Consider the following 15,059-nt stretch of genomic DNA (forward strand, 5'->3'; position numbering starts at 1 on the left):
ATGGCAAATTCTTCACGTACAAATTGTTTTGTACCCGAAGTGGGTAGTTATTCCGATCGGGATTCCGGGTTAAAGCATTATGCGTCTATAAAATATCATAAGAACAAGAAATAGTACCAGAAAATGTTATTTTATATTAGTTTCGTACACACAAAAAAAAAATATCCAACGAATTATTATGAGTTTGATGTGGAGGGTTTTCAGTCCATACTGTCATAACGATATATGAAGGGCACCTGCAAGGCTGCGGTTCACAGTTTTACAAACAATCGGAATACCTCGGAGATAGCCGTGTTGTTACGATTGTATTTACGGTGTCTATCTCGAAGTTTGCCGGAGATGGCCGAGTTGTTACAATTGACATAATTGTTGTCTGTGTAGGTAAAGTTTCGTTTTATCGGAGAAGTAAATCCTGTGCGTTAATACATTTAACGCTTGTTATGTGCAAAATATCTTTGATCATACATGGTAAATTATCAATATTAACCTTTATTATCTAATTCAAATATGAAATACTTCTCTAAATCCAATTTCAATAATTTTCAGACCCCCCCCCCCCCGAGTTTTGCACAAACCAGGTTAGATGTTAGAGATTAGAAGAATCCTGTACAAAACGTCTATTATTTTAGAGTTATCATTAAAGGCCTAGTTTAAGGAATGTTTGGCATGATGATCCCCTGCTGTGTATCCCCTGTTAAATGCACTGGTGTCACAGTAGGCATCAATTTCCAGTGTATGAGTTTATTGGCTCAGGGCCATAAAGGGTTGACTATATTTATAATAAAACTTGAACTGTCTAGCAGGATACTCAGATCCGAGTTCTGATAGACAGCATAAGGCAATAAAGATTAAGATCAATACACAGAACTTGTGTACTATACGCAGTTTTAGGAGGGAAGGGAGGACACTAATAGAAGGCTTAAACTAGGCATTTAAGTGAGATATCACGGTTAACTCTAGGGATCGGCTAAGTCATGTACACATGGCGTACAGTAAACAACGTTCTTGGCTTAAATTAATCTGTTTGACGCGATTTAAACTCTAATTAGAATACAACCAAGCCAATGAAACAGCTCATCGGCCTGTATTAAGAACTACGCTCACTCTTAATTTCAACCTTCAGCGGGCTTCACAAACTCCGCCTACCCAAAATATTTTGAAAGTATTTTGAAAGTTTTTTATTCTTGATTAACTGATACTATTTGTTTGTGATACTCGTGCGCGAATGATTTTGTTGGTGGTATTTGATTTCAATTAACATAAACAATGAATCTACAGAAAATAATAAACACATTTACTGGACAAACACTAGCAACGGCTGATTTGTGATTTCAAATGAGTTATTATCGATTGTCAAACATGTTAGTCCTATAAATAAGGCAATGGTCAAACGTTTTGTGTTCTGCAGTCAAGGGGAGCATTGCGTGAACATCATTATTTTTTAAATCAATATCACTTTAAACTTAAACAATCAAAAGGATTGAGGCGGAAGAAATCAGTGCTTTAAAAAAATCTAAACTGTTGTTAAACCAATCTTTTCAAGAATAACCTTCAATCTAATTGGGTACGGTTACATAATACACATTTGTTTCAGAGTATGCGTTGAATGTGTATCGGCCAATCAAACTGTAGGTTACATTCTAAGTCAGTGCATATTTAGTAAAATCTTATTGGTTAAGAAGAGGTTGCGCTTGCTCCGCTCGACCCGCACCTTCTATTTTTTTCACATCAATAATTAATTTTGTAAATAAAGGCCTGCGGCCCAAAATACATTTAAAAATAGTAAACATCATACGTAATGCTTATAGTTGTGTCATAGTACATTTATACATGCGATAAAAAAAACGTGTACAAATAGTATATTTATTCTTATTCTTATTCTAAATCAATAATATTTACTTAATATCTACTTACTAGTACATATAATATATTTCTCAACTCAAGTCAAGTCAACACGTTTATTCTCAAATACATGTGTAACATGAAACCATTGAGACAGTGCAATGTAGAGGTTTATATCAAGTAGAGCAAAACTGAAATTAATACTTTACAATATTTAAAGGATATAATTAATGTTCTTCTGACACCGATTGATTGAAACATGAATTGTACCGAAAGTGATTAACATCAGTGTGTGTATACCATGTGATCAATTGCATCATATATACTATGTCAGAAGGCAATACTTTGCTTCGAATGAATACTTTAAACAAAAATAACTTCACTATTTATTCACCATTTTAAATGAAACATAGCTCAGTCTACGTCTTTTACCAGAGTTTGATTGAGAGTTTAGTTTCTTAAAATACTTTGACAAACCACAATACGGCCGTCTGACCTAGCACTGTCAAAACATAAGTTTGGAAACAGGTTTGTTGAAGTGTTTGATAAAACTAATCACATTATCAAACTCCGGTAATAAAAGGAAAGCGGTGCTTATTAAGCGGCATAGACTGCCCTTTGTTTTATTTAAAATGGTGTAGTTATATAAAAGTTATCTTTGATTTAAGTCTTTATTTTAAGCAAAATGTTGCCTTCCGACGAAGCATATATGATGTAATTCATCACGTGGTATACACATACTCAACATGATACCAAACAAATACGGAAATGATACTGAAATGAGGGCACAAACACTATATAATAAATGTTTAATGACAAGTATTTCCCAGCTGATAAGCACACTACTTCCCAACAACGAGTCTGAAGGTAGGACATCTAGGGTCTTTTCTGCAATTTGACTGATATGAAAACTGAAACGAAATATAATGGTGCATTTAAAATACTTAAAGAAAATAATCAAATTGGTATTAAGATAAAGTACAAAACGAATACACCTTATGTAGGATCGACTGTTCAAAGAGCATATGCCATCACAGTGTAAGATCACAGATACACAAGTTTTACAACTTTTTTATTTTTTGTCTTGGAAAGAGCAAATTTTTGCGTAAATATCTGCAAACCAATGATACAAGATTGCTGAAAACAAATCAGATCGCAGATTGCCATATTTCCCTTCAAAATTAATGTTCTATGGCTTAAACCGTTACTAACGTTTGAATAAAGTAACGGTTTAAGAAAATTGCATAAAAGATCAATTTTCGAACTAAAATATTAAAATCTGCGATCTATTTTTTTGTCAGCAGTCTTGTATAACTGGCTTTCATGGATTTTCGCTAAAATTGGCTCGTTCCAAGACAAAATAAAAGTTGTCAAAACGTTCAAACTGTGAGAGTGCAGCTTTAAGATTTTAAGTGTCACAAAAATGGATTGCAATTTAAATATTTTTTTATTCGATAATTAAACAATATATTTAAAACGAATATATATTAAACAAGCGATATTGGATGGAAAAACTACTTTCTTAAATGTAATGTTGTAATGGATCATTACACATTTGTTACTTTCGTCAGAACTGAGATGCACAAGGACTGCGAATAAAGCAGTATTATAAATCTCGGCGCCTTATTCAATATTGTATTGTTGGTCCAAAAAGACGGCTAATAAGTAAATACATGTTTTTTAACAGTAGTTAATATTCCATGTCCAATCAGAAACATTTTATGTAAAGATAATGCAATAATCAATCCGGAGAACGACTAAACATTCTACACCCAAATTCATTTGTGTCTCTTAGGTAACTGTATGTGTACAGTGTTGATAACACAAGTCACATATGTAGGTGACCTTGGCCAGTTACTGAAAAACTAATGATGTTTGTATCAGTTTGCTGGTAATTAGATATCATGTTACTAATTGTATCAAAACGATACATACGTTACTGACGCCAGTTGTGATTTTTAATCATCTGACATTAAGCAACCGATAACAAATGCATGTAAAACACATTTAAACTCAGTTTTCAAAATCAATAAAAAATTTCATTGTTATCGAAATCAGAAATAATTGATACATTGAATACTTCTCATTGTTACAAGTTATAAAAACGTGACGACAGCTCATCAGTTCATACGTTACCACAAAATATAGCACGTCATTCAGTTACCTAAATGCAGTAAGAAAAAAAAATATAAATTCAGTTTTTAATTTCTATCTAGTAAACAAACAGAATTTAGTTTGATTTAATTAGCTCTTGAAAATATATGGAACCGATTTTTACTGGCAATATGATGGTTACAAAAATAATGATACATACATTACTATCTGTTTTCTAATAACTATGAAGTATTTATTTAAACTTTTCTGCTCCAATGAATAGCTAATGACAACGTGTTCGTACCAAATCAAACATGATTGAAAATGTTCTATTAATACTGGTTCTACAAATAAGCTGTTGTTCACAGTGTGCTTTTTAGTAATACCGATGGATGTTCAAAACTACTGTAGACATAAACGATGCCTCAAATGACTGTTTAATTAATTTAATCATTTATTTTTCATTTTCGTAAACAGAAAGACCTACATATTATTGTATATAGAAACAAGTGATGAAAACCTTAGTTTCATCTCTTACCTTTTCAAATATTTAACGTACAATGGCGATGCATCTGCCTTATTACTATTTAGAAATAAATGTTAAACAGTTTCAGAGTACAGTATAACATGCACGAACAGAACAGTATAAGTTTGGCAAGTGGTACGTTAAAGTAAAGCCCTTCACTGTTTCCAATGGCAAACATTCTGCCGCCTCACGTAAAGAGCTTTGCGGAAAAACGCCACTGCAATGTTGAAAATCACCATCTAAAATGAACTATTAAAACCAAGTGGACTTCCATGCTTTAAACTTTCAACATCCCCACGTTTTATGTCTTCGTTTGTCATATTATTCTGTTCTGCAGAACTACCGAAAAACCCTTAGGTAAGGATTTGGACATTACAAACCGTCCACAAAACATACGAGGTTGTAAATTGCCGGGGTGTTCCGATTGGTTTAAAAGATTAATGGAACATTTATATTATACTCACAGTTGCATAGGAGAATTGACAGGAACAGGACCAGCACGTGCCCTCTACAGGGTGGTTACTTGAACCAGGGGGGATCATCACCATATCCTGGCCAGAATATACCCGGCAGCCCTCAGAACTCGCTAAAAACATTCAAGCATGTCATTAACCTTAAACAATTTTTGTTCTTTCCAGATTTCAATTCCACCAATATAATACGGTATGTAGGTTTCTTTTTTTCGGAAATTAAAATTGTGTCTGAATGTCATTGTCACATTTCAAAACTTCGTCATTTGGCCTGGGTTAATTTTTAAAAACAGAAGCTGTATGAAAGCAAAATAATACAGAAAGACGCTATTCAAAATATCATCACTGATCCTCGTTGTTTTAATGTTCACAGAATTAAATAGAATTTATATATGACATATTAAAATTGATTTTGGACGTTAGATGGCGTTTTGGGGAGAGGGTTACCTTATTTAAACTCGCCATCGGAAAATATCCATCCGGCGAGCATAAAAGGCGCTTTACTGTATAACAATTTTTTACAGGAGTTTTTTTTTATGAGTTCCAAGAACACATTATATGAGCACTATTGAAACTCAACACTTTTCTGATTAATTCCCTCAAAAGGTTGAAATGTAATCCTCACAGAATAATGTCATTAAATCGAAGATTTTATGAATGTTGTAACACTGGTTAAACTTTTATAGAAACTTTAATTTTACGCAAAGACCCAATATCAGAGAAGTTAGCCCTTGTCTACCAAATAAGAACGTTCCAGAACATATTACAATCAAAGCGCGAAGCGCTGAAAGACTATCTGCGGGCAAATATGTGAGAGTTGCAAATTTTATTTGAACTATGGGAATTTGTGAAGGGCACATATATAAAAGTGAAAATGTGCCGAGGGCCAAGAGCGCTTGTGCCCACACTAGGCGAGGAAACAAACATATCTGTATCTATTATATGGCGTCTTGAGTCATTTTGTTTATGTAAATGTCACTTCAATCGTCGTAATACCCCTTCCCCATGTATTTAATGTTACAATGCACGCCCTTTCAATCGTTTCTAAAGGTTTTTTGTTGCTCTGATTAAATATCATACGATTGGAAAATACAATACATCATATATATCATTTCCTTTTCATACAAGTTTTGTTTAAGGAAAATCATTTTTTTACAAACAACTTCAGCAATAACTCAATTCAAAATGCACAGCGTATCACTTCAGTCGACGTATCCCCATGTATTTAAAGTTACAATGCATGCCTCTTTCAATCGCTTCTAAAGGTTTTTCGGTGCTTTGTTTAGATATCATACGTAAGGCAAGTTTTATGAACATACACGTTTTAATTGTTTACGGAAAATGATTTTATTTTTACGAGCAACTTTAGAAATAATTCCTATCAAAATGCAGAGCTTTTCAGATGGGCCGTTTTCCCGCGGTGAGGACAAACATGCGGTCAGTTAATGTATGTAGAAACTATTTTTAGAAAATTTGTCAGTTTATGCTGTTGAAACTATTTTTAGATTATCGGAAATTGTCTGTTTTAAGAATGGGAATATGATTGTGCTTTTTCAAGTTTTATTGATAAATAAATGTTATTTATGTGTTACGTAAATATCTGTGTAGAAATAATACTAGTGCTGTTATGAAGGCTTCGCACACTTTAGATGTTTTACAGGTTAAATCCGAACTACTTTGCTTCATCAAACGTACTGGATGAATGACTCAATGTCGTATCAGGGCATGTGTGTAAGAATAAATTGAAAGCCTTATGTCCAAAACAATGGCATGAATACACCGGAAAGAAGCTACTACGCAAAAAAATGAAAACATCTTTATAGAAAAGTTTACGCCTAAAAATCATAGAATGAATAGTATTTTGTAATTGTATAGCAGGCAAATCATAGTATTTAAAGCATTAGCAACGCGAAACCTGAGATACAACTATTTTGACTTTCAGACAATCATTTTTGTTTCTTATGTCATGAAACGGTAATATCAAAAATACACCATTACAAATAAGCGTGCTTCAGGGTCACACCAAGTTATAATAACAAACCATGCAGGCGATGGGACACTTGCGGTCGGTAATACATCTTGGGCTAAACTCAGAGTGGATATCAGTATGTTAACCAGAGCCTCCATTATTTTGACCCATTAATCTTGTAAATATAACGATCTAAAAATAGTTATGTCCTGCTAAAAATAAAACGCCGGGATACAGAAATACAGCGCGGAAATAGCCGAACAAGCAAAAACTCACACTCGGAACGCAATACAACTAATATATGTTTATGATTTTGTCGTCATTCTGCTAAACATAGAGCGTATTGAGACAAAAAAAATGGGTTAAAACGATATGAATAGAAGTAGTTCTTTGGAATTTGCGGTCTTAAGACTACCTGCGCGCATGCGCACATAGTCTAAAAACCAAACGAACTTTTTTAATGAAGTTATTTGTTTTTGTCAGATTTGCCCATTGAATATCTGTCAGTGTGTACAACAATGTGAAATATAGATACTCATTAATTTGAGGTCAAAAACCATGTTTAATTGTTTCGGCAGGTTTGCACTTTGAATATTTGTCAATGTGTATCAAGAGATGTCAAATATACATACCTAACTTTCATTAAATGCTACGATGGTTGTTATTTATATTAATCATTAACTTTCAATTATCAATTTCGATTTAATTTTTAAATATACTTGGTGAATTTTGAATTGGAAGTAATATTATATTATCAAATAATTGTAAAGTATGCTTTATTTATTTCCCTCTTCCAGTGAGCGAGACAAAGTTATATAACAATTGCGTTTCTGTGTAAGAGCGTGCGTCCATGCGTTTATTCGAAAATGCGCCCGTCCGGATTGTTCAAACCTTGTCCGGGCTTTATCGTGACCATGCCTTATAGGATTTTCAAAAAAAAAGTTGCCATGAATGTTCACCATGAGGTGGTAATAGCCGGTCTGAGCCTCAAAGGCCAAGGTCACCCTTAGAGGTCATTGGTTAAAAAGATCTTTCTCCGGGTGAGGTAGCGTGTTCCAAAAATGACCCAGATCTGTATCTCAAAGGCCAAGGTTAGGCCTAGAGGTCGAAGTTGAAATGATAATTGTTGATCGGACTGAACCGGGGCGCCTCATAACCAATCATTATAGGATTTCCTTGAAACTTGCCATGCATGTTAATCATGATGAGGTTGCGTGTCGCGAACAAGACCAACGTCTCTTATTTAAAGGTTAAGGTCACGCTTAGAGTTCAAAGGTTGCAATATGTGTGCGTCAAATGCTCTTTGGCCGGGCTCGGCATACCGATGTGTTTGTGCGTGTGTGCGTGATTGCCTGCGTGTGTGCGTGCGTGCGTGCGTGCGTGCGTGTGTGTGTGTCGACCCTTACCAAGAAGAGATTATAGAAACTATTAAATATATCCATTAATAATCAGTGCAATTATGATTGAATCATGTAGACTGTTGGGACGTCAACGGGAAAAAGAAGTTTAAGAACACAAAACGCAATGCTTATTATTTTAAGTGTTTTTACAACGGCAAATGGGAGTGCCATTGAGAAAGCCCCTAATGAAAACAGACGCAAAATTTAAGTCATTTGTTGGATTTATAAAGTGGTTGATTTAGCGCCCGTCTTATGCGAAAATAATTATTTAGTATAACAGAACTAAACAATGACTATAACATATAATTTATCAGACTTTTATACAAAACATTAATCTCTTTCGTTTTTAATCTGATCATAAATTAATTTAAATTAACATCATGCTCAAAGTTTTAATATAATAAGTATTGAAAAAGAATCAGGTAAAGGAGTTAGATAGATTGATTAAAGTTTTTCAGAAATTAAAATAAGATGCTTTTTCTTAAGCAAAACACGACATCATTTTCCCCACAATTTTGACGGAAATATAATTTTAAGTAGCTGGAATGACAGACTTCTCAAACTACAGTTATGAAAAATGAAAAACAGCCCCTAAATAGGCGTATGTTGTGTTATAAATTTGTATATTCATTTCTAGAAATGAATTCGATAAATCGCTCATCGTGGCGTTCCACCTTAACCGCAATAGAGCGTCAAAGAAATCGCCACCAACTTGCTTTGTAAGATAATAATGTATGCAATATAGCAAAGATTATGTCTGCCCGTCAATGGAGATAATTGCGTAAGAGATTGTAAATATGCTGGTATACCATTGCAAGCCTACTGTGCTTTACTCACGTGTGTTGACGACCCCGGTGGTTGTGGTGGCGGTGGTTGTGGTGGTCGCGGGTGCCTGACATCTACACTTACGACTGGTTATTCTCTTACATGGTTGTCCACTCTTGGTGATCAGACACTCTTCAGGGTATCCACACACTCTATATTGCATACACAAAATTTCAAAATGATGAAATTGAAATTAACCTAACGTCGAACTACTCTGATATAATATAATTATTAGACTAGGACAGTGTGTCGATCCCAGATGTTGTATTCGACTCGATGGGATTTTTGAAGATTCGCCTTTTTTGATGATCATACTATTTCACTACGAATGCAAAGCTATTTAATGTCTATTATAGCCCAAGCTCGTAAGTAATCAACACTTGACCAAAATTTGTTTGTAACTGGCATGCTAAGGTATAAACATAGAATGCTAGCGTATTGGCATGCCTTTTAACAATGAATAGTGATTCCATACATGTATACCAAAAGAGTTATGTTTGTACTTACAAGTTTCCTCTCAGGTCTACACATCCTTTCACTACAACAGAAAATTGAAAATTGTAAAATGTTAACACAATGTAAAGACAAAATCAGCCCCAGCTTTTTCTATATGGAAGACAGTTGGTACTTTAAACACTACTTGAAATACTATCTCAAATCTTTTAAAAGAAAACTACAGGTATATTGCTTCGAACCCAAATGGACCAAAAAAGTAAACAACTCTGTTATAAATTGGCAAAAAGCCACTTTTGGAATAATGTTATTCTTGCCATTTTACATGTATTGTAAACTGTTATATGAAGGCGTGCTTCTTATAAAAAAAAATGTATATTTTTTGGACCATTATGGTTTCTTTGCATGCGCAGTTACTACGTACTTAATGCCTGTAGTATAGAATTAATGATATAAAAATAACTATCAACTCAAATTAAGGCAACATACTTACCCCGATTTCGTTTACACTTGCACTTGCTTGACATATATGGCGGATCGCACAACGTCTTTCGACCTTTGATACATATCTCGTCATCGTCACAAATGCTGAAACCACCATGGTAAGCTCATTACATTTAACCAATTAACATACAGGATCCTACGGGGTCGGGACGCAGTTTTTCGAAAATTCTCAAGTTCTTACTCATTTATACGGTCTTCGGCCGATGCTATTTTTTTAAACAATGATCCGGCGATGTCCTGACAATGTGCTCCCGAATCAACGCCGGTACAGTCAAGAAAACAAGTAGAGAACAAAACAACCGACAACTGGGATCCTTTTTTTTGATCAGTTCCAGCCGTCAGAATCTTAGTTTTACACTCCTCGTAATTTGCCACACTTTATTTCGCCCTAAAAATGTGCAGTTTACAAAACATGAAAATCTCTAAAATTTGGTTAATTTTTTTTCTCCAACTTCTTGTTCAACATCGCTATCTTAATATAGCTTGTGTTTACGTTGTTCTTCCTAGCAAGTGAGTTTAGAAAACCAAAAATAAACGATAACCTTCATCGAGTTCAGCGGAGAATGCCTTTATTTTAGTAAGTGGGCATGTGCAAGTTAAAAGGAATTTTAGCGGTTGTTATCTGCTTAAAGTGGCACTCTTATTCAAAATCAATACATACACGTTTATAACAAACAGAAATTTTGAGTGATGCACTTTTTTACTACTTACTAATAATACATTTATGGAAACTGATAACAGATAGATAGATACTTTTTATTCCTCCATAAGTGAAGAGATTAATGTAATCGTGTATTTAAGAGCTGTAAACGCAAAAATATTCAATGATTGGTAAATGCTGAAAGATTTACTGTGATCTTCTCTTTTCTCATAAGGAAGAAATACCGTGTTTTATGCACCATTCTTTCAAATGAAATTTGTTTTCGACTTTTATTCATCCTCTTTAGTACATTTAAAAAAATGTATTAATTGTGGTAAATCTTATTTGAGAGATTTTTATACACAGATAACACATATTTAATACTTACTCCCTTCCATAATCATCAACGCATTCCCCTTGATACGCCTGATTTATGTGTATTTGATGTACACATATGAATAATAGCAATGCTGAAAGTGCGCTGTAATTTGTTAAAATCATTTTTATTTCATTGAAGAAATAATGCAAATTCAGAAATCACCTCACGTGCCTTATATGACTTGTTAAGTATAACGCCAAATAGCTTATGTGAGTAAGATGTGTGATGTTCATATAATGAGGTCGTAACCTATGGCCATTTCTCACCACTAGCGGATCCAGGTAGGGGGTGCGGGCACAGCCGGCGGCCTCCTCTTAAATCGTTTTCTTGTTTAACGTATGAGAAAAAAAGTAACATAAAACGCCTAAAAAGCACCATTTCCTACAAGAGATTATTAAAATGATCAAAGGGAAGTAGCAGCACAAGCACTTTAAGCCAAATTAATCTCAGTTCTGAGAGAGGGGCTCAAGTAAAAAAATAGCTTACGCCCCCTAAGTTACGCTTCCTCTAACGTCAAATCCGGGATCCGCCCCTGTTTTATAAGAACTAATCCTGATTTTGCGACATCTTGCATTAACGACCTGGCATATAATCCATTGACGTAGAGGCAAATTTTTGTGGATCATAATAAATATAGTTTAATGTTTATGACGTAAGTGTACTTTATTAAAGTTTAGTTCTTTTCCACTTGCTTAATGCACTCTTACTCATTTGATATTTTTGCGCTTTCTGCTATCACATACACGGTTACCATCTTGTTATCAGTAATTATTATTTTCCATAAATGCATTATTCAGAAAGTATAGTTATACAGGTTCATCAGTCAAAATTGATTGTTAGTTATACATATGAATGTATTGTTTTTATTAAGAGTGTCACGCAGTTATAAGCCAAGAAGGGGTTAAAATCTAAACAATACGCATGAAAAGAACATTTATCTGTGTAATGGACAGCGTTTTTCTATTTAAGTAATAATAACTCTTTAAAAACATGATTGTAATACAAAAATAGTTATATCCCCCACCTACAATCGTTGCATGTTCTTGGCCTCGTCTCAATAACTGCAGTAAGGCTTAAGGTCTTAAGTTTTCAATCGTAATCCCGTTTTTGCGTAATCTGCGTTAAAATAAAAAATACTTTAAGGGCATATGTAAATCTTCTATATTATAAAAGTATTTTTACATGTACTCGACCTCTCATAATGAGAGGCTTGCGCTTAAATATATTATTGAAACGGGAGCCTGGTCTAACCGATAGGTCATATTATACTACAACAATTTTTGAGCTAACCAAACTATGCAGAATGCAGAATTATCATTTTATTCTGTAATTTTTAGCATAAAATACACGCTAAGTTGAGATCGTACATTCATTTAAATTGGTGCAAACATGGACGCGTTTTATTGCGTGTATATTTGGCTGTGGGGCATGCTGAAATGTTTGCCGAATAATGCATGGAGCTGATCCAATAACCAAAACCATCAAGGGTTTTATTGGGGATTGGAAGCATGCTCCCATTAGATTTTATATGCAGGATGCGTTTACGAGCGTTTCCCGCAATATCTTTGAATAAGACGCATGCAAATAAGACTTGCTTACATTCTTACCTTGACATAAACGTACTTTTCCTTCAGTTTTAAATGCATAAGTTTTATTTTTTTTAAATATCATTTTTGAAAATCATGTGCAAGTCCGGATTTATAGTGCCCACGTGAAGCGATGCTAGTTGTGAGTAGGATAGAGCTTGTATGTCCTCAATGCGGTTTCGCTATTGCTGTGTGAGTCACATAAAGTGTCTCCGATCTAGCATATGCTATTCTTTTCAAGAATTAAATCCAGAAATTCGACAATACATGTCAATGGGATGCTCACGTGATATGATTGAAATTACCTTCAAAGAGCAAAGCAAGAACATTCTTGTCAAAATGTAGAATAAAAGAAATATATTTAATATAATTAAGTTCGACAATGCTTTGAGCTCAGATATAAATCAAGTCACCGTCTCGTCCATTTAACATCACCGAGTTGTTTTAGCTCATAGCATGCGAATGAGCATATGTGTTGCCTTTTGCTTTATGTACACGGGATTGGCGACGTTATAATTGTGACGGGATTCACGGGATTGGCGACGTTATAATTGTGACGGGATTCACGACGTTATAATTGTGACGGGATCCACGGGATTGGCGACGTTATAATTGTGACGGGATCCACGGGATTGGCGACGTTATAATTGTGACGGGATCCACGGGATTGGCAACGTTATAATTGTGACGGGATTCACGGGATTGGCGACGTTATAGCTGTGACGGGTTTCACGGGATTGGCGACGTTATAATTGTGACGGGATTCACGGGATTGGCAACGTTATAATTGTGACGGGATTCACGGGATTGGCGACGTTATAATTGTGACGGGATTCACGGGATTGGCGACGTTATAATTGTGACGGGATTCACGGGATTGGCGACGTTATAATTGTGACCCAGACACTGTGTAACATTTTCTTTAAAGTACGCTATATTTATTATTTGATCTAGAAAGGAAACGGTCTGTTGCATCACTGGATATTTACCAATTAAAGTCAAGGTTATAAAGTATAAGATTATCTTACAAATACGTTGAATTCCGATTCAAGAACAACTATTTAATCACTAATTACTCTTATTTTTTTATAATTATTTCCCATCGGTCAACTTAATAATCACATTGGCCATGCAAATGTTATACAAGAAATGGTCATATATTAGTATCATCTCTTAAAGTGTCAAATTTAAATGGTCCTAAGCCGATAAACAAATACATAGGATGATGTCCTCGCTGTGACATCGGGCAATCAACTAGGGGATGCACAGCAGGGTATTAACTTGCCAAACATTTCTTAAAGTAAGCCTTTAAGTCTCGGTATACACTTTTCAATGTTAACGTTATCAATCACTTATTATATTATCATGATTGAAAAAAAATAATATATGGATGAAAATAAAGCTAAGAAAGTAACAAAATGTGTAACAATTCTTTTGAACTCATAATGTAAAGCATCTGGATGAAAGGATTATGTTCAACTTTTGACTATTTTCCTTCGAAAATATTAAATAAGAAGAGAGAATGCGACATCGATAAAATTCGTAAAGTAGCCAAGTGGTGGCGAAATGATTATGCGGTGCATTTTATCCAAGCCAAATGGTGCATTGTCGTATTAATGGCGAAATTGGCACAGTTTTGAATCCCGATTTTTAGCCCCGCCACTTTGCACATTGTCGCATATTTGCTCCGCTACTTTGTGCTGTTTAGTCCAGCCATGTGGCGTTTTTTTGGAATTGTCGCATTTTCTCCCTTCCGCCGCTAAAAAGTCAAAACAAGGAATGACACCAATCACCAATCATAATTATAAGCTATTCCTTCTACTATTTTGTGTCGGGCAGATGGTCGTAAACAATTTTATTATAGTTTGTCACATATGGGTATGTTATAAAAGGCCTTATGAGTAACAAATGCTGGTGGGCTGTTAATACGATTAGGCATTTGTAATACCATTGTACTTCTAACGTATTGCTGTTCACATTTGTTTGGAACTCGACCAAACAGTGTTTTTTTTCAATAAGCATTTACTTAAAATAATCTGCGTTGTTACTTACACTAAAAGAAATGAGATGTTAATGTAATGTAGAAGGATGTTACATGCAAAACAAATATTCGCAGTCGTTACAACACAGGTCAAATGGGAGTTGAAAATCAAATTATTTTCACAAATGATTCTTTCTTATATATTTTGAATTGCCACAGACAGGTTTTCGATTTTTTTCCTTAACAAATAAAATAAGCAATGGAAATTGGTTGAAATATATTTTTTGAATCTCGCAACAAACACTATGAATTATTCATATATCATTTGAAATTCAAATCTTTAATAAGAAAATTCATGAAAAAAAAATGAATAAGAACAACAACATTTTG

Source organism: Mya arenaria, chromosome 2 (assembly GCF_026914265.1).
Source record: "Mya arenaria isolate MELC-2E11 chromosome 2, ASM2691426v1".
Classification (NCBI taxonomy): domain Eukaryota; kingdom Metazoa; phylum Mollusca; class Bivalvia; order Myida; family Myidae; genus Mya; species Mya arenaria.